At 41.1% G+C, this 19,062-nt stretch overlaps 1 protein-coding gene and 1 pseudogene across 1 annotated transcript in view; one reads left to right on the forward strand and one right to left on the reverse strand.

Annotated features, from left to right (window-relative positions):
• The window catches only part of LOC148034106 (FtsJ-like methyltransferase family protein), a 54,579-nt gene that overhangs the window by 26,899 nt on the left and 8,618 nt on the right, over window positions 1-19,062 (reverse strand). The gene's annotated exons all lie outside the window — the stretch shown is intronic.
• LOC148034107 (uncharacterized) lies at window positions 10,774-13,002 on the forward strand (annotated as a pseudogene).

The following is a 19,062-nucleotide window of genomic DNA, read 5'->3' on the forward strand; positions in this document are numbered from 1 at the left end:
CTCTCTCTCTCTCTCTCTCTCTCTCTCTCTCTCTCTCTCTCTCTTTTGGGAATTTGTGCCACATGGCATACATGTTACAATTTTCTCGTTTAAACCTTCCGATCTAAAATTCTCCATGTTCAGTGCAAAATTTATCCTCGGCACAGACCAGAGAATTAATCCTCGTGCAAAAATGAAGATAATGACGCGGACAAATTCTGGGGTCCAGAAATAGTAACTCCCTAAATTTTAGGGATGGTGACCCCTGCATTCCTCAAGTTGTTACGAGCAACATTTATCATTGCAACCACATCAAAAAATGTAATGTGGCTCGGTTACGGTGACTTGTATTCCGTGAGCATGTGCATCTTTTATCTTAGCCAAGCTCATTGTCCTACACCATCTCCAATGGCTAAGCACACAGTCCCAAACCACTTGCATTCTATTCTTCAATGCCCATTCAATATGGAACTGGTTCTAAGGCTCAGACAAACCATTAGTCCAATTTGTCCCAATGGTTGCCTCTTCTGGCCATGCAAAGATCTCGGCTTAATCCAAGAGACCTCTGGGGGTAAAAAGCAACAGCAACTAAAGAAAATAAAAATAAAATATTTATATAAGTAAATAAGGAAAGTAATTGCGAAAAGTATCATGACCTAGTGACAATATCTATCTAAAAAACCTAAAGATATACACTAGTCATTGTACCCACAAGTCGTGCTCACTCTCATCTCTACTCTGTACTCTTTCTCTCTATCTCTCTACTGTGTGTAAGCAGTGGGTGTCTCGATCCTCGCACCGCAAGGAACAACAAATGATTCATATTAATTTAATGCCTATATACTTTAAAAGGCTATTTGTATTACTTAAGTGTTTCAAAATATAATTAGATATTCATATTTCTATTAAAAGGTAGCCAATGGTCAGAATACCCTATAATTATACTTAAGTCATCATTGACCAAATGTCCAAGAGAAATTAAAAGTTTAGCCAAGCAGTCAAATTAACCAAAAACCCAAACGATTAAGACTCTTACACTTGAGTAGTCATATTCACTAGAAGCCTGTATAATGAGTGATTTCAAAAAGTAAAACCAAATGCTCATAATCAGAGAAACAAACCATTCAGCAATGAACCTACATAATGAAGCTCTCTAATATCTAAATTTGGTGACTACTAAAATTTAGGTTACTATCTTTAAATGTTGCTCAAATGGAAATTTTGTTCGCATCAACGGCTTCGAATTTCATAGGCGTTTCTCTCTTCGTTTCAAATAAGCTCGTGCTAAAATTTCAATCATATGCTTTGTACTCTCCTTTCTATCACTTATTCAAGAAGCACTAATTGTTAAGCTTTATCTAGTCCAAGCACCAAAGAAAAAAATCAGCTTGCTATCAAAAGTATACAAAAATTAGGATTTCAAACCCTAATCTTCAAAATTGCGGCGGATTAGCCCATTGAATATGGTTTGAGCACTTGGCACCCATGGTTTGTTTCAATAAATTCTTGTAAAGGGGGAGGGGCTGCTTTTTCTCTCTCTCTCTCTCTTTTTTTCGTAAAAGGTTCCTCTCTCTCTCTCTCTCTCTCTTTCTCTCTCTCTCTCTCTCTCTCTCTCTCTCTCTCTCTACACACACACATACACTAATTTTCATGGTGATAATTGATCAAGTTGGTTAAGTTCAAAGTGTTATCATTCTCACATTCTTCCTTGCATTTATACATGGGGAAGAAGAGCCTGGACACATATTCACAAGAATTGAAAGATCATTTACACAAATCAAAAGCCTTAAATGATTCTCAAGCATTGCTCTCCATATAATATCTTTTTGGATTGTTATCGAACTACCAAAACAAGATGCTCCACAATCCGTTACACTCATTGAAAGATGTCTACAAGCACACACAAAATTTTGATGGTAATTTGGCTACCAGTAGAGGCAGCCAATCGATGAGAGGTATCCATCAAGGTCCCCATCAAGCTACCTCCATCTCTAAGTCAAAGAAATCTTCTACCCCCACAGCAACTCATTAGTCATATTCGAAGTTACATAAAAATAAAGATAGTAGGGACAAAGTCACTCATAGCAAGGATCACTCAAAGGGTCGTTGGCTTGTCTGCCATCAGACGAGCCACTATTGAAATGATCCAAAGTGTCCCCAGAATAAGAAGGTGAAGTCTACTTCCAAGACTTCCATTAACACTATTGATGCTCCATGTATTTATTCTAAATTGTTATCAAAAGATTGTTTTGATAGTGCTAGTAGCTGCAATAATTTCTTCATAGATAAAACTATATTTGGCATGCATGATCTTTTAAAGATCACTGGGTATATTAATGACCAAGAAGTTACGGCTTTGTTCAATAATGGCTCACTCTTGATCGATCTTATCATGTCCATTACGCGGAGAACCCTATTAGAATCAAACGGTACTGAGTTTGGACCTTTCAATCCAACAATACCATCAACTTATGGACTTCTAACTCATGATCCTTAACTATGTCGATGTCATTCTTGGCATGCTATGGTTTTTTTATAAATATTCCTCTTTGAACATTGACTATAAAACTCATGGACTCTCTTTCGGACTTCATGATCATCATCATGTGATCAAGGACTATTTACCCTCAGAAATCACAAAAAAAAGTGCACATATAATATTAGCATTGAAATTCAGTAAATGTTTTTCAATCTAAATGTTGCTACTTATATTTGTTTTATCAAAAATGTTCAATCATTTGATTTATAACATAATTTAATTTCTTTTAATAAGAATGTTAATGTGAATTCAAATGTAAGTGAATATTTGGATCCGATTTTACATAAATAAGTTGATAATTTTTTGTCCAAACTACTTGATAGACTTCTACCATCTCACAAAACCTTAGACCATAGAATTGAGATTGCTCAATAGCCATCCCATCTCTTGGCAAACTTATAGGTTTAGCCCAAAAAAGGAGGACGAGATAGCTACACAACTTCACGATTACCTAACTAAAGGCTTTATTGCGTCGAGTAAATCTCCATGAAACGTGCATGTCCTTCTTCCTAAAAAGAAGAATAGCATAATACGCTTTTGTGTTGATTATAAAGGTCTTTTGTGGTACACAATTTCGTGTCGAATACAGATAGCTTCAAAAGATGTTGTCATGAGAATATGCATTTTTAAAACCTCACTTAACATATAGATTAATTTTTAATCACATGATTAAGTAAATGTTGCACATGTGAGGTATTACTGGGGTTAGAGTAAATTTACAAGCCCGAGACCCGAGGAAATCACAAGATATCAAAGGCAAAAGTTGCTATAAGTTATGCCCCACAAATACATGGTCGTATCTGGTGCCAGTTGTTGGCCTAGGTCATTCATTTGGCTATAAGTGTCAATTGATGACACTAGGAAAGTGGCGTTTAATGAAACCTAACGTCAATCTGATGGTCAAGATTACGCAGAGACACTCAGGAATAAAAGTTGCCCAGCCAATTTAATTATTGGCCAGTCATATTATTTTTCAAGACACCAAAATAATTATTAGATTAATTTTCACTTTTTAAAGATTGAAAATTAATATTTAATTATGAATAATGCTGAAAGACCCATTTGGGAAGGCTACCACTTGTCAAAAATGCCCATGCAAGACTGAAAAACGTCTTTAGAGGTTGAAGAGAGACATTTTTTAGTGTATTCAGCTTGCAAGAGAAAGAGAGGAAATACTGTTGATCTGATTTGCAGCCATTGGAGGACCTTCTGAGGCAGCCAGGGACAAGAGAAGACCAATCAACAATAGGTGACAACATCTACAAGCTGTTGAAATAGAGCAACAGTAGTAAATGACGGATTTTCTTCAATTCTTCGTGAAGAAAGTCTAAATTCTCTCTCCTCAATATTCTCTCTCATCTCCACCCTTGCTCAAAAGATTACAGCATCGAGATTGCGAGAGGCTGAGAAATTACTGTAAACCCTAATCTACAGCAAAAATTAAGGTTTAGCAACAGCCTCGAGAAGTGTGCCAAAAATTGAAAGCTCCAAGTTGAAGCTGTTTTTAGCCTATTCAAGTGGAGGGACCAGAAAATCATTGAATTTGGGGCATTTTTCATCTCCAACAAAGCGGGTGAAGGCGGCATTGATTGCCTAAATCAAGGGGCAAATCAGATTGAAAACTTACTAGTCATTTTGGATAACAAGGGGGGTTAAAATACTCAAAGGGATTGGGAGAATCCCATTGTACATTAACTTCTTCTTCAATTAAATTAAATAAATACCGGAAGGGGCGCCAATTTTAGGCCAACAGGGTGTCCAATGTCCAAGATTATATGGTAAAGTATGCATTTCAATTTTGTGAATTTGTTAATTGCTGTAAATAGTGCTTGATCAAGTTATTTACCACTCTATCTGAGGAGGAAGGCTAGTTACAGATATCCTAAAAATTCTATTTCGAGCATGGTATAGACATTATCAATTTTTAATCCTGCCTTTCGGGTTGACCAATGTTTCCACAACTTTCTAGCAAATTATGAATTATTTATTTCATCTGCATCTTGAAAAGTAAATGGTCATCTTCCTCCATGACATCCTTATTTACAATGACATCCTTATCTACAATACATCATTGGAGGAATATACGAAACATTTGTGTATTGTTTACGTCTCTTAAGACGAAAACAATTGTTTGCAAAACTATCTAAGTGCATTTTTTTTCAAACAGAGCTATTATATCTTGGATATGTCATCTTGATCGATGGCATCCAAATTAACGTCGATACAAGTAGTACTTGATTAGCATATTCTAAGTATCATAAGGCAAGTAACATCTTTTTTAGGTTTTACAATATCTTTTTGAAAATTCATAAAGAACTATGATCATATTTAAACCACTTAACATGTTTGCTTAAGAATATCCCAAGCAAAAAAAACACATTAATACATAATCATTCAAAGTAATAAGCTTAATCAATGTTTTCAAACATTGAAATGGCCGGCTGCCATTGATATGGGCACGGCAAGTGCTCTTCAAAAGCAAGGAGATTGCTCTCACAACTTACAAGAGAAAAACTTGAAAGAGAAATTGAACTAGAACTTGTTTGCGCAAGGTTATAGTCGCTATGAGTCCACCACGCACTCCGAAAGAGGTACATAGCTTCCTGTCATCGATAGGGTACTATCAGAGGTTTATAAATGCCTTGGCAGAAAGGACGTTGCCCTTGACAAACTTATTATCCTTTAGCTGTCTATTTGTATGGAGCAACCCTTGTAAGGTAGCTTTCGAGGATGTGAAACACGAGCTAGTAAAAGCACCAGTTTTAAAATCACCTAAAAGAGATGAGGTATTTTACATATTTTCAGCAGCCACTATGCATAGTATCAGCTACTGTTTAGGCCAAATCTGGGAGGAAAAGTGGTATCATCCGATAGCTTTTGCAAGTCGAAAATTGGACATATCAGAAATTAACTACACCTACATGGAGAAGTTGTGCCTTGCGATGGTCTTTGCAACTAAAAAATTCAGGCACTATATCCTCTATGAGAAGGTAGTGTTCTATACGAAGGCGGAAGGGCTTAGATTGCTTATGAACAAGCTACAACCGCCTGATCGTATGGCAAAGTGGTTAATCACTTTGCAGGAGTTCGATTATGAGATTAAGAGCAATTGATTCAGCAACCTCAATTTGCTAAATTTATGCAATTAGTTTCAATATTAAAGGAAGAAAGGTTGCTTCACATTCTGAAGCTCCAAGTGAGGCTTAAGGGCAATCTTTTCAAGCAAAGGTATTACATACATTGGCACTTGTAATACCGAACATGTAGAAAACTCTAGTTCAATAGCACGTCTTCCATTAGAAAAATAATGTATAGCATATTCGTAATGGACAGCAAATAATTCCTCAATTATCTATGCATGAAGTTATATTGAGGGTGGATCAAGGTTCCAAGCTAGGAATATCACTGCACCCACCAATACTAAGCGCGCATTGGTATATATCGTAATAGTTAAGTGTAACCAAAATGCAAACTAAAATGTTTAGTCACCTAAGAGACCCTACTGGGCATTTGTCAAATGCAAATGCGGCAATGGCATCACCAAGGCCACCATTTTGCAACCACCAAGGTATGATAGCTTTAACACCTTTTAAGTAAAGTTAAAGGCAACAAAAAAGGTGAGGCCCTCCATCACAAAGGCCACCACTTTTTCACCCACCAATGTATGATAACTTTGTCGGAAGTGGTGCAGCAATGGAAGCATAACATGTGCTGAAATAAATTGTTGAACACAAGACAAAAGAGAAAAGAAAACAAAGAGAGAACACAATACACATGAGAACTCAGATATATGCTCGAGAAATGGAATTCATATATCAAACACAAGACAGTCCCACACGACAATGAGTCACTGGTTGCGTGGGCATCGGCATCGGCTTCTCTCTCCATGGGACCTCCAAGTGGTGAACTAACTGACTAAGGAGGAGTCCATAATATATAGGCATGAATAATGCCATAAAATATGTTAGGTCAGCCAGTATTAATGCTGGCCGACTCGTAGCAATAAATGCCACAAAGCATAAAATGCTACACAATAAAAATGCCTAAAATATGCCCAGCCCATAAAACAAGCTCAAACTCACACATGAGCTAACATACTCTGCTAACACCCTCTCTCAGATCATGGGTGATCTGATACAATACAATGATACAGTGATAAATGACTCATCATAGTCCATACAACAAAGAACCACCAAGTAGAACCATGGATATCCAGGCAGTGGGTGATCAAGCCACCACCAAGGTGCCTCAAAGAGAACCTGATGTCGATATCAATCTCCTAAAAATAGAGAAGATCATAGCATATCTCTATGTCTATCCCAATGTCTCTCAATAGCATACGTGACCGTTCTATCAAAAATGTTGCTGGAACATACATGACCATGGATTCCTGGCCTTTGGGCATCGGCACCGGCTTCTCTCTCCATGGGACCTCCAAGTGGTGAACTAACTGACTAAGGAGGAGGAGTCCATAATATATAGGCATGAATAATGCCATAAAATATGTTAGGTCAGTCAGTATTAATACTAGCCAACTGGCAGCAATAAATGCCACAAAGCATAAAATGCATTTTTAAATGCTACACAATAAAAATGCCTAAAATATGCCCAGCCCATAAAACAAGCTCAAACTCACACATGAGCTGACATGCTCTGCTAACACCCTCTCTCAGATCATGAGTGATCTGATACAATATAATGATACAATGATAAATGACTCATCATAGTCCATACAACAAAGAACCACCAAGTAGAACCATGGATACCCCAAGCAGTGGGTGATCAAGCCATCACCAAGGTGCCTCGAAGAGAACCTAATGTCAATATCGATCGTACCAACTCCTAAAAATAGAGAAGATCATAGCATATCTCTGTGTCTGTCCCAATGTCTCTCAATAGCATACATGACCATTCTATCAAAAATGCTGTTGGAACATACGTGACCAAGGATTCCTGGCCTTTGGCTAGAACGCCAAAGTGTCCCCTCACGTGAGCTCGGGACTAGGAGCCAAGCTTGCTCTCTATCAAATAAACAACCCATCATAAACCTGGATGCCAATCCTAACTCCAAGATTTGAACCTATCAGACTTCAATCAATGTGTCAAGGAAGTCCCTCGCTGGATCCTGTGCATCTATATAGATGTATAGATGAGGCATGGCTACCCCATCTCATCACCCTCTCACACTCCCTCTCTGGCACTCGAGAATCATGAGGGATGACCTCATCACCACCACTAGAAAGCAACTAAGAAAGCGGCCATCAAGCCCTTCCCGAGATCTGTAGAAGCTGATCCTTTCCGCGCCTTGGACTTCTCCTTGGCCAAAGGGTCGGATTCTGAGTCTGAGACAGATGATGACTTGTTGGAGGAGTCCACATCCCACTTCACTTGCTGCTCCTTCTTCTTGGAAGCCGCTAACTCTTTGCAATCCTTGCGTAAATGACATTTCTTCCCACAATGGTAACGCTGGGTCTTCGACTTCTTCATCTTTGAACCCCTCTGTGAAGCTACAAGAGCCTCACTAGAACTTGATGAAAGCCTCCCCTGTAACCGCTTCTGTATAAACCAAGCCTTCATCACAACACTCCATGTAAGATAATCAAATCCATGTAACTTATCATCAATGGATGTGTACGGAGAAGCCATCTGTATAGGATTTAGAAGAGAAGTAGAAAAAACAAGGTAAATAGAGAGGAAACACAGCCAAAGCACAAGCACAAACTGCAGAAAATGAGAGTTCACATGCAGTATTCACCAAAACCTGACCAAAACAAGAAGATATCCGCTGCGAAAACACAAAAAATCAGTCAAAAACTGCTTGAAACAGCAAAAACAGCCTGAGAATGCAATCGCCCAGCCAAGACGAGATGCAGAAACACCAAAACGGAAGCTGAAACCAACGCGCAAGTAATAGAGGGGCTGACACAGGCTGTACGGATGCTGATGTCAATAAAAACACATGAAAAAAAGGTCACCTAGTTGGAGCAGCAATCACCTGATCAGCAATGGTCAAAACAGTCCTGAAATCAGTAAAGAAAATAGTAGGAGCATAGAACCTCAAATTTGATACCATGTCAAAAGTGGTGCAGCAATGGAAGCATAAACATGTGCTGAAATAAACTGCTAAACACAAGACAAAAGAGAAAATAAAAGAAAGAGAGAACACAATACAAATGAGAACTCACATGTATGCTCGGGGAATGGAATCCATATATCAGACACAAGATTGTCGCATACAATAGTGAGTCACTGGCTGCATGGGCACCAACACCGGCTCCTGTCTCCAGGGGACCTCCAAGTGGTGAACTGACTAACTGAGGAGGAGGAGCCAATAATATATAGGCATGAATAATGCCATAAAATATGTCTGGTAATGCTGGCCGACTGGCAGCAATAAATGCCACAAAGCATAAAATGCTACACAATAAAAATGCCTAAAATATGCCCAACCCATAAAACAAGCTCAGACTCGCACATGAGCTGACATACTCTACTAACAAACTTGACATCTTTGGGTAAAGTTAAAGACTACAAAGAGGTGAGGCAATAGTCAAATATAAAACCTTTAATGGTGTGTAGGATAGATTGAAGGCATTGACCTTCATTCAACAATTTGATGCAATCTACTCTAGGGGTAATTTTATGAGCATTCGAAAGTGGACATGCAGCCACTTTCCTAATAGGGAATGCACTTCCAAGGTGGATAACCCTTCTGATGCAAGGAAAAGCATCAACAACTTCAATGCATTTTAAACAGGTTTTTCTTTTCAAAGACAGATTCAAGAGCAAGCAAAGGATCGAGCATGCAAGGGAAGACTTGAGTAGATGATCATTTATGCTACAATTTGACCTCGGTAAATACCCAACTAGCAACCTAACAAGCAGGGATACAACTAGTGGCATGAGGACTTGGGTTCCTCAAAGTTCAACTCCACATGATGTCAACAACACAAGATCCAATGCCACCTACCCATGCTTCTTGCCGCTAATATGAAACCACTTCTGCCACCTTGTGTCATTCGCTAGCAAATGCATTACCTAGCCACTTTGTGCCCCATCATGCCAACATTGATAGTTTCATTTCACTTGTCACAACCAAATACATTGGTCCTTGCATGCCATGCATATGTGGTTGTATACCAAATACCTTTGGCCCTTACATTCCCATGGCTAAAACATTACAGCCACTGCTTGGAAAACTAAACCACCACCAAAGCACCACACATGACATGCATTAGCACACATGCCTTGCTATCCACAAAGCATTGGATTGGCACTTTCAAGTTGGCCTTGCATACGCATCGATTGTCCCACTAGCACCATTTGCTTATGCCCATTACCCACATTTGGAACATCATGCTACTCCGATGACTCTTCCTTCAGTGCATCTTGTTATCCCAAAGCTCCTAAAGACGATTTCTTCTTTTGGCCCTTGCTATCTTCTTCATTGTAGCATGCAAAAACTCCACAAACCCAAGTTTCTATCCAAGTTGTGCAAAGATATCAGCTACTGTCCTCATTGTGCTTTGAACTAGGCATCATAATCATCTTCCCCTTGCTGGTCAACAGTATTAGAAGGCCTTGGAGAGTGCACTTCTTGATCAAAACCAACATTCTCAAATGCTGCCCATGCTCAATGCCTTGTCCAAGATTAGGCAATGCATTTTCCCCTTCACCTTGTGATTTTTAGGTTGAGAGCACAGTAGCAAGGGAACGCCGTTCCACCCCCTTGGGAACGCGTTCCACACCAAAAAAATGCCAAAGGGACGAGGGAACGCTGCGTGGGAACGCCTATGAAGGGGAAACGGCCGGGGGAACGTAGCGGAACGTGGGGGACGCTAGCGGGAACGCTTGTGGGGGAACGACCGGGGGAACGTGGGGGAACGTGGGGAACGCTAGCAGGAACGCTTGTGAAGGGGGAACGACTGGGGGAATGTGAAAGGGAATGTGGATGCTACCGTTCCCCAAAGGGGAATGTTAAAAAATTGACGGGTACTATTGCAATTGCCGAAAGTGACCACAAGGTGTCCGGATTGTGGCAATTGGCGTGCAAACTGTCGGGCTGTCAAGAGCATGGCACTGTGTGCTGCGACTCGCGTGCATTTGTTTCAACCTCTAGGAAAGAGAAAACTGCCCGCTGGACTGCAGTCTCTTCTCTCTCTCTCTCTCTCTCTCTCTCTCTCTCTCTCTCTCTCTATAAAACAACTCTGTTTTCACAGTAGTCTCTTTCTCTCTCTCAAAACAGGCTGAGTCTCATGGAGGGTCGACTAATGCTTTTGATTCCTGAATTTGTAGAAGTCATGGCTGCCTCAAGATCAAAGCATTCAAGCAATAAGCGATCTCAGCCTAATTGGTGGGACGAGGTTAAGAAAGTGGACCATTATGCATCAAAGGGAGATACAAAGAAATGGAAATGCAAAAGGTGTGAGCAATTGAAAACAGGAGGATCCAATCATGTGAAACAACACTTTTGTCATGTTGACATCGAAGCCCAAATAAATTTCTGCCCAAATACCACACTCGAAATGCGAAGGGAGCTCTTGGCAAAGTACCCACAAGCGAAGAAGACAAAGCATGTACAAGGAAAAAGCAAGCAATTGATGCATCTTTTTTTCATGGACAAACTGATGATATAGTCATGGGTGATGGAGCCATGCATGGGGGACTTGAAACTTTTGCATCCTCACAATCCCATCATGGAAAATGCAGCAAGCAACAAACCTTGGGAACAGCTTGGGATCCTCGTACAAAGGACAGGGTGGATGTAGCTGTGGCAAGGTTTTTCTGCCATGATCATGTTGCATTCAATGTTATAAGATCTCCCTACTTCCTTGAGATGGTCCAAGAGATTGCCAAGTATGGTCCAACCTATAAGCCTCCATCATATGAGACTGCGTACCACTTTGTTACAAAAGGAAAAGGATGCAATTGAATGTGCTTTGGCAACTGTGCAAGAATGTTGGGTGAAGAATGGTGTCTCTTTAATAGCAGATAGGTGGAGTGATACTCAAAAATGGTCCATCCATGGGATGGTTGCTTATTCCCAAGGAAAGATGCAATTCATTTTCTCACATGATGCCTCAAGTACAGGAAAAAGTGCAGATCAGCTTGTGGAGGAATGGGCGGAAGGTGTTGAAAAAGTTGGGGCTGAAAATGCAATCCAGTTTATTGCTAATGGTGAGGCAACAAATAAGGCAGCAGGTATGAGGCTTGAGGAGAGATATCCGCACATCACATTCAGCCCATGCTTTGCTCATTGTTTGGACAATTTGTTGAAAGACATTGGTAGCTTGTCATGGATTGATCCCTTCATCCAAAAGAGCAAGGATATAATCAGTTTCATCCAAAGCCATCAATTCATTCTTAGTGAGTTCCGCAAGAGATTACCTAAAAAAGATCTCTTAAAGTACTCTGAGATGCGCTTTGGCTATAACTTTCTTATGACAAAGAGACTTGAGAAGGTAAGCTTACCCCTGAAGCAATTGGTGGTAAGTAATGAGTGGATGGGATGGGCTACTTCTAGATGAAGGGCTGGTATAGCAGTGGAGAACATCATACAAGATCATGCATTTTAGAATGAATTAAAAAGCATCAATATTGTCATGAAGCCAATCATGCGCTTGATGCGAATTGCAGATGGACGAGAGCCATGCATTGGAAAGGTCTATGAGGGGGCATATCGCATGATTGAGAAGCTAGGACAACTTGGTTTGGATGATGCAAAGTATCAAGAAGTCCGAGATTTATGTGAGGCAAGATGGAATGCTTATCACTCACCTATGCATGCAGCAACATATGTATTAGATCCAGAGTTTCAAGGGTGTGGTCAAGAGAAGGATGAAGAGGTAACGCAGGGTTGGGACCTAGTGCTTTCTAGGTTGGTTCCCACTGATACTAAGAGAAGATTGGTGAAATATCAGCTTGGTTTTTATAGAAACAAGTTAGGAAGGTTTGGGTCAGCTGATGCACAAATAGATTGGTTTAAGATTGGGGCTGCCTTGTGGTGGGAAGATTATGGGGCACGTACACCTGAGCTTCAAACATTGGCAGTGCCGATTTTGTCTCAAGGTGCAAGCTCCTCTCCCATTGAGCAACTATGGAGTGTATTTGGGCATGTTGCATCTAAAAAGCGAAATAGGTTTGGGACAAAACAAGTGAATGACTTGATATTTGTCAGTGCAAACTTGCGCTTGCTTGCAGATGTGGCTTCCCTCAAGGCAAAAAAGTTTATAGCTCTTGATGAAGAAGAGTCCTCTGATGATGAGGATGGGGAGACACCTATGCCTACACATATGGCCGACGATCAAGATGCTTTGGAACTTGCAAATGCTGATTTTGATGATGATATGGCTTTCTTAGACAATGTGGATGATAGTCTTTGGATAGTCTTGCTGCTAATCGCAGCCATGTATGATCCAATGGTTACTTTTAGAGACTTTCAAATTCCAAGTTGCCATATTTTGTCAACTATACTTGTTACTTGATGCTTCTTGACTCTTTTATGTAGTATAATCCTAGATTATCATCTGTTTGGATCTTATAAGTTATGTGCCATTTCAATGTAACCATCCTTTCATCTATGAAAAAGACTATCATGTTTTGCAAATTGTGCATGTGTTTTTGAAATAGCTTTTATGAAATATATAAATGAATAGTTTAAAATATATAAATCATATATATAGTACAAGTCGTTCCTCTTACGTTCCCGTTCCTCTTGGGGCTTTGTTCTCGTTCCCTTAGAACCCCGCGTTCCCGTTCTCATTCCCGTTCCATTGCTACTATGGTTGAGAGGCATCTATGAAGATATGATAGGGTTTGCACTAAGAAAACCACAAAATGTACAAAAATGACTACTCATACAGTAATGCAATAAAAATTCAAACTCAAAATTCAAAATGCAAAAACAAACACAAACAAAGAGAGAAGAGAAGTCTAAAGTGAATGAATCAATGTAGTAATGAATGTAAGAGCATACAAATTGCTCAAGGGTAGAGCAGTGAGTGATGACGTCCACCAGAGATGGATCTGGAGTGTTGTAACCACTGGAAACTGTCAAGCGATAGCCGAGGAACTGTCAGATGATGGAGGCGGCCAACAAACTGCAAAACACAGCAATTCCCGACTATTTGAGCTAGAGAAGTGGTCATAGATGGAGTTTTTTTTTTTTTTGGACGGGAGGGAGGGGGGGCAAAAAAGTACTACAAGAGAGTAGTCAACATACCAATAAGCTAATCCTTTAGGGATAGTGAAAGATATGGGCTATTGAGGCTATCTGTGTACCACATGTTTAGCAATAATTGTGCCAGAAGGAGCAAATGGGGCAGCAATAGGAGACGTAGTCCCATTGGACTATCTAGTAGCAGTAGAGGCAGTCATAACAGTTTGCTATGGTTTCTTAGGTGGGAGACCTTGGGCATTGGTACGACACTCCTCATTCACATGGCCTGATCTCTAGCAGTGTGTGCAAAACCTATTCCTTTTAGGGAATTGCTGCCAAATGGGTTTAGTTTCTTTGTTTCCATATAAGGAAGGGGTGTCACCCTTTGTTTGGGGTTGCCTTTGCATCTTGTGAGTTCTTACCACCACCAATTTTCCCTTGCAAAGAAGAGGCAAGCAAGCCCCTCTCTGAATAAGAATGTGGAGATGACTTCTAGTGGACTTGATCATGCAACCTCACATGACACATGAATTGACATTCAAAACTCATAGAAAGTTCACGATTGCGCCAACAAGATCGATAAAGTGGAAGTACTTTTCAAGCAACTTGTTCAAAAAGAATGTAATTTGATCATCATCTAACTTTGGTGAGCCAATAGTAGCAAACTCAACGAGTAATTGCCATTATTTGGCCATCTTGACTTTCAGATTATCCTCTTCCTTAATGGAGAACTCCTAAAGCTTAAAGTCAAGATTGATACATCAAGTGCAATCTCATGCCACATAGCAGTCAATGAGATGAGTCCAATGCTCAAATGCGAGGGAAAAATGTTGTAACTGAGAGTGGAACTTATTAAGCAACCCCTACATTAGCTCAACATTGGTTGTGGCATTGTAGGCTCTCCATTGACATATGTGATCAGGATGAGCCAATTAAGGGTCTCGTAGACTCTAGACTACCAATTAGGTTCCAAAAGCCTTGAGATTCAAGCACTTGTTGCATGAAGTTAGACCAAGAGGTGAAATTCAACCTGTTACAAGGAGTCTTATCTGTGAAGGCATTCTTGGCCATAGCAACAAGAGTAGTAGTGCTCTTAAGATAGGTAAGGTAGGTAGGGTGGGTAGGATGGGAGAGTGGAGTACACTTGGCAATTAATCCCGAAGTACCTACCATGCATACATGAAGTGTGTGTAGTGGACTGTGGATCCAAAAGTAGGAATGGACTGACTAGGCATGGGCATGGTGACCGCACAAGATAGATGGGGCAAAGGATGGAAATCCCTAGTGGAGTGACCGATGGAGCATGTGACAGCACACCATAAGCAAAGGATGGAAATTCCTACATCTAAGAGACTCATAGATGAGGAGGTGTATCCAAGGGGAAGTGAGGGGAATACCCATCACCGCCATCCTGAGATAAAAGGATGTGCTTGTTGAGCTAAAAATGCATTAGCGTCACTTAAACAGCACCAAAACATGCTTAATTAAGGAAGAAACCTTGTTTATTTAAAAAGAAATGTTTTCCTAGAGAGTGTCTGTATCCCATAAGCACAAATACACTTGCACGGACCCAAACTTTCTATGAATAGGTATGTTGCCCTCCATTCAGCCAAAATCTCGTTTTTGCAAGTTTCAGGTGTTTTCAGCTTGCTGCCCACATCCTGCTCGCGAAGGACATCGCAGTCCAAGCTGTCCATTGCAATCTTCACTCATCTCGCGCCTATTTCCAGCCCTCCGTCATCAATTTGCTACTGTTTCCAGCCAGGCAACTGCTGCTGTCCGACATCCAGCTGTCGTACAGCCTGCCACATCAGCATACTACTGCGTTTGCAGGCTCCAGCTACCGCCTTGCAGATTTTCTCTCTCCTCCAGCTGTCACCATCATCTCTTCAGCCTATCAGTGCTGCTTTCTCTCTCCTGCAGCTTGTGTTTGCTGTTTTCTCTTCTCCTGCAGCCTGCATTCACTATTTTCTCTCTCCTCACCTGCGTTTTTAGTCTTTCTCTCTCCTACACTACCGTCTACATCAAATTCAGCCTTCCTTGGCTTCTTTTGCAAGTGTTCGACACTCAGAGGCTGCCTTGCTACGATTCGGGATCCATTCGGAGTTCAACACACTCTACAGCCTCATCACCCCTACCTTGATCCTTGAGATACAGGAGTTCAAGGTACAGTGTTCATTCACTGCATAGTGTGTTTGCTACATGAGCGTTGTATATTCAATAGTCATATCACTTCATTCATTCTTTGTATTCATTGTCTCTGAGTTACCCTAACCCTGACTGTGTTCTTCTATCAATATGTGCTTTGTCATACGGTGTTATTTGTGTTTCTGTGTTAGGGTGTTTCTTCACATTGTATTAGAGACGAGTTCTTTGAGAGAAACCTAGGCCTTGATCTGAAGGCTCTATACAAGAAGCAAGAATGACGAAAGGGCAGATGACTTCGAACACTACTTCCACACCACTTCTCACATCCGAGCTAAATCCATCGAGGAACGAGTCAGAGTGGGCCTCATAGATTGTCACAAGCTCTGGACATGGCCGGACAAACATTGGACTACCATGGAGTTCCACAACCTTACAAGATCACTGCAGCTGGGTACGATCTCATTTTGATGCATAGAGCCCAACAACAGATAGAAGGTAAGTTTGAATTTTACCCTTTAGATTCGGTGCATCGATCTACTAACCATGCAAGAAGGAAGGAATCTCCACTTAGGACTCGCCATCCACAAGTGGAAACTAGCATAGAGTACACTCCATTGCCTTCATACTTATTCTCTCCGGTGCCAGGTATATCTACCATTTCAGATTCTATTAATGATGATTCCCCTTCTCCTATTGGTATGGATGATTTTCATGATGGACATATGCAAAAAAACTTCTGATTTAAGAGTAATAAAAACTTCTCCTCCTCATCAGACACCTCCACCACCACCACCATCTTATCCTCCACATATGCATATGCAAAAAAACTTCTGATTTAAGAGTAATAAAAACTTCTCCTCCTCATCAGACACCTCCACCACCACCACCATCTTATCCTCCACATCCATCTTACCCCACACTCCCGACACCTCATGGTTCTACCTCATCTTCCACCAAGCATACATTCAATGACAAGACTTGTTTAACAAGTCAAACTTTACAACTTGGTCAAACTTGATGAGACATGTGCTTGACTCACAGAACCTATGGGATCTTGTCCCGAGGTTGAAACCCTAACCCGATCCCACACTTCTTCCATACGAGGTCATCCGCTCATGGAAAGTTAGGAATACCTCCACTATTATCAAATTGATGCAAGGCTTATCGCCTGAGTTTCATTCTCAACTTCAGCATTTTGACTTAGCGTCAGAGCGATAGGCACACTTGACTGACCGCTATATAGCTTGAGATAGGACCCGCCAAAATAAATCTTGACCATCCGCTTCAAAACTTCAAAATCTTTGACCAGGATGACTTGAAAGTAGAGTTGGTTAAGTATCAGCATCTCCTTGCCGAATTCTCCACTATAGGGACTCCTAAGTTCTCTAACGATCAAGTCACATTGTTTCTTGACAAGCTGCCACGTAAGTACTTCAATTTTGTGCAGCAAGTGGTTTCTCTACCTAATTTACCCACATTCTATCAATTTGACTATCAGTTGTTGCGTTATGCACGGTTATTTGATCAGTTTCATATAAATAATTCCTCAAAGGAAGCTCTTGTTGCTCATTCTCAGAAGCGATAGCAAGGAAAGGGTAAACAAAATCAAACTTCAAATCAAAATCAAAATCAAGCATGGGAATCACAAGGAAACTCCCAGTCTTGACTTAAACCCTGGTGGTAGAATGTACCTAAGCAAAATAGATATTGTCAACATTGTCAAAAGGCTAGTCATTTTGACAATGAGTGTCGATCAAAGGCAAGCGGCACAGCATCCAAACCCAAGTCACAGACCCCCGTCCCTCAATCGACCAACCCCCATCAAGGGAGGTAGGGTGATGGCAAGGGGCAATGGAAAGATCAAACTCACGCTGCCACCGGTCAACCATCTTAGTCGACAACATTCTTAACTCCAGAGGGCTTATATGACTAGTCTACAAAGTCCCACATCATCTCAATAGAGACATCCAATGCGAGTCTCATCCACATTTGTGAGTTGCCTCCCAACCAAGTTATTGCAGAGGCCCACTCAACCAGGTTATTGCAGAGGCCCACTCGTCACAGCCAAGCACATCAACACCTGTTTGGATTGTGAACAGTGAAGCTACATATCACATGACACCTATAGAGGACATCTTCTGTACCTCAGCCCCTGCAATCGGACGGGTCTGCGTAGGAAATAACTTCTCAGTCAAGATCCAGGCTCAAGGTTGCATCAATTTTGCCTCTAACAAGAGTCTGGATTTGACTTCACTGGACAATGTATACTATGTTCCTCAGCTTGGGATAAACTTGCTATCTGTTCAACAGCTTTGCCGGTTGAGGCGAGTAGTTTTCTTTACAACAACCACAGTTGAGGTCCTTGACTCTCAAACTGGTTTAGTGATTGCTTGCGGTGAGGCACAACCTAATGGCCTATACCACATGACCCATTTTCTTTCCGAGCCGACAGTCGAGAGCTCCGTGTTCCATCGCTTCTAGGCATTAGCCACATCTCGAGAGCCTACGAACACTCAGCATCTTTTGGCATTTCTACCTAGGGCATCTTAGCTATGACTCTCTTTATGAGTTGTCTCGCAGTGAGATGATTGAGGGCCATCCTCACCTGAAGCTAGCTCGAGATATCTGTAAAGCATGTCAACTCTAAAAGCAGCACTGTATCCCATTCCTTCAATAACCTACACGAGTTGAGGCGCCTCTTAGATTGATTCACGTTGATCTTTGTGAGCCAACATCCACTGCCGCCTTGAATAACCCGTTGTACTTCTTTTTGATAGTGGATGATCATTCAAGATACATGTGGGTGTACTTCCTCAAGCATAAGTGCAATTCTTTCACATATTTCTCTGCTTGGATTCTGCTGGTTCATAACTACACGGATCATCGTGTTGATTACATGAGGACTGATAGCGGTGGTGAGTTCATCTCCCACCAATTTTCCAAGTTTCAACAGCCGCATGGCATATCTCGCCAACTCACCTCCACCAATTACCCCTCTCAAAATGAAGTTGTAGAGCGTAGCAACAAGATAGTCACGAAAATGGCACGCTCTATGTTATTCGCAACAGAGCTCTCTGAGCGCCTTTGGACTGAGGCTACTAACATTGCGGTGTACATCCTCAACCAGTGCCCGACTGCAGCTCTTCCTCAAAAAACCTCGTACGAGGCGTTCTGTGTCTCTCGGCCTGTTGTATCCCACTTCAGAGTCTTCAGGTGTCATGCATACATACACACGCCT

The sequence above is a fragment of the Lygodium microphyllum genome, chromosome 7 (genome assembly GCF_053477565.2).
Source record: "Lygodium microphyllum isolate KBCC chromosome 7, Lygodium_microphyllum_v1.1.10, whole genome shotgun sequence".
Lineage (NCBI taxonomy): Eukaryota > Viridiplantae > Streptophyta > Polypodiopsida > Schizaeales > Lygodiaceae > Lygodium > Lygodium microphyllum.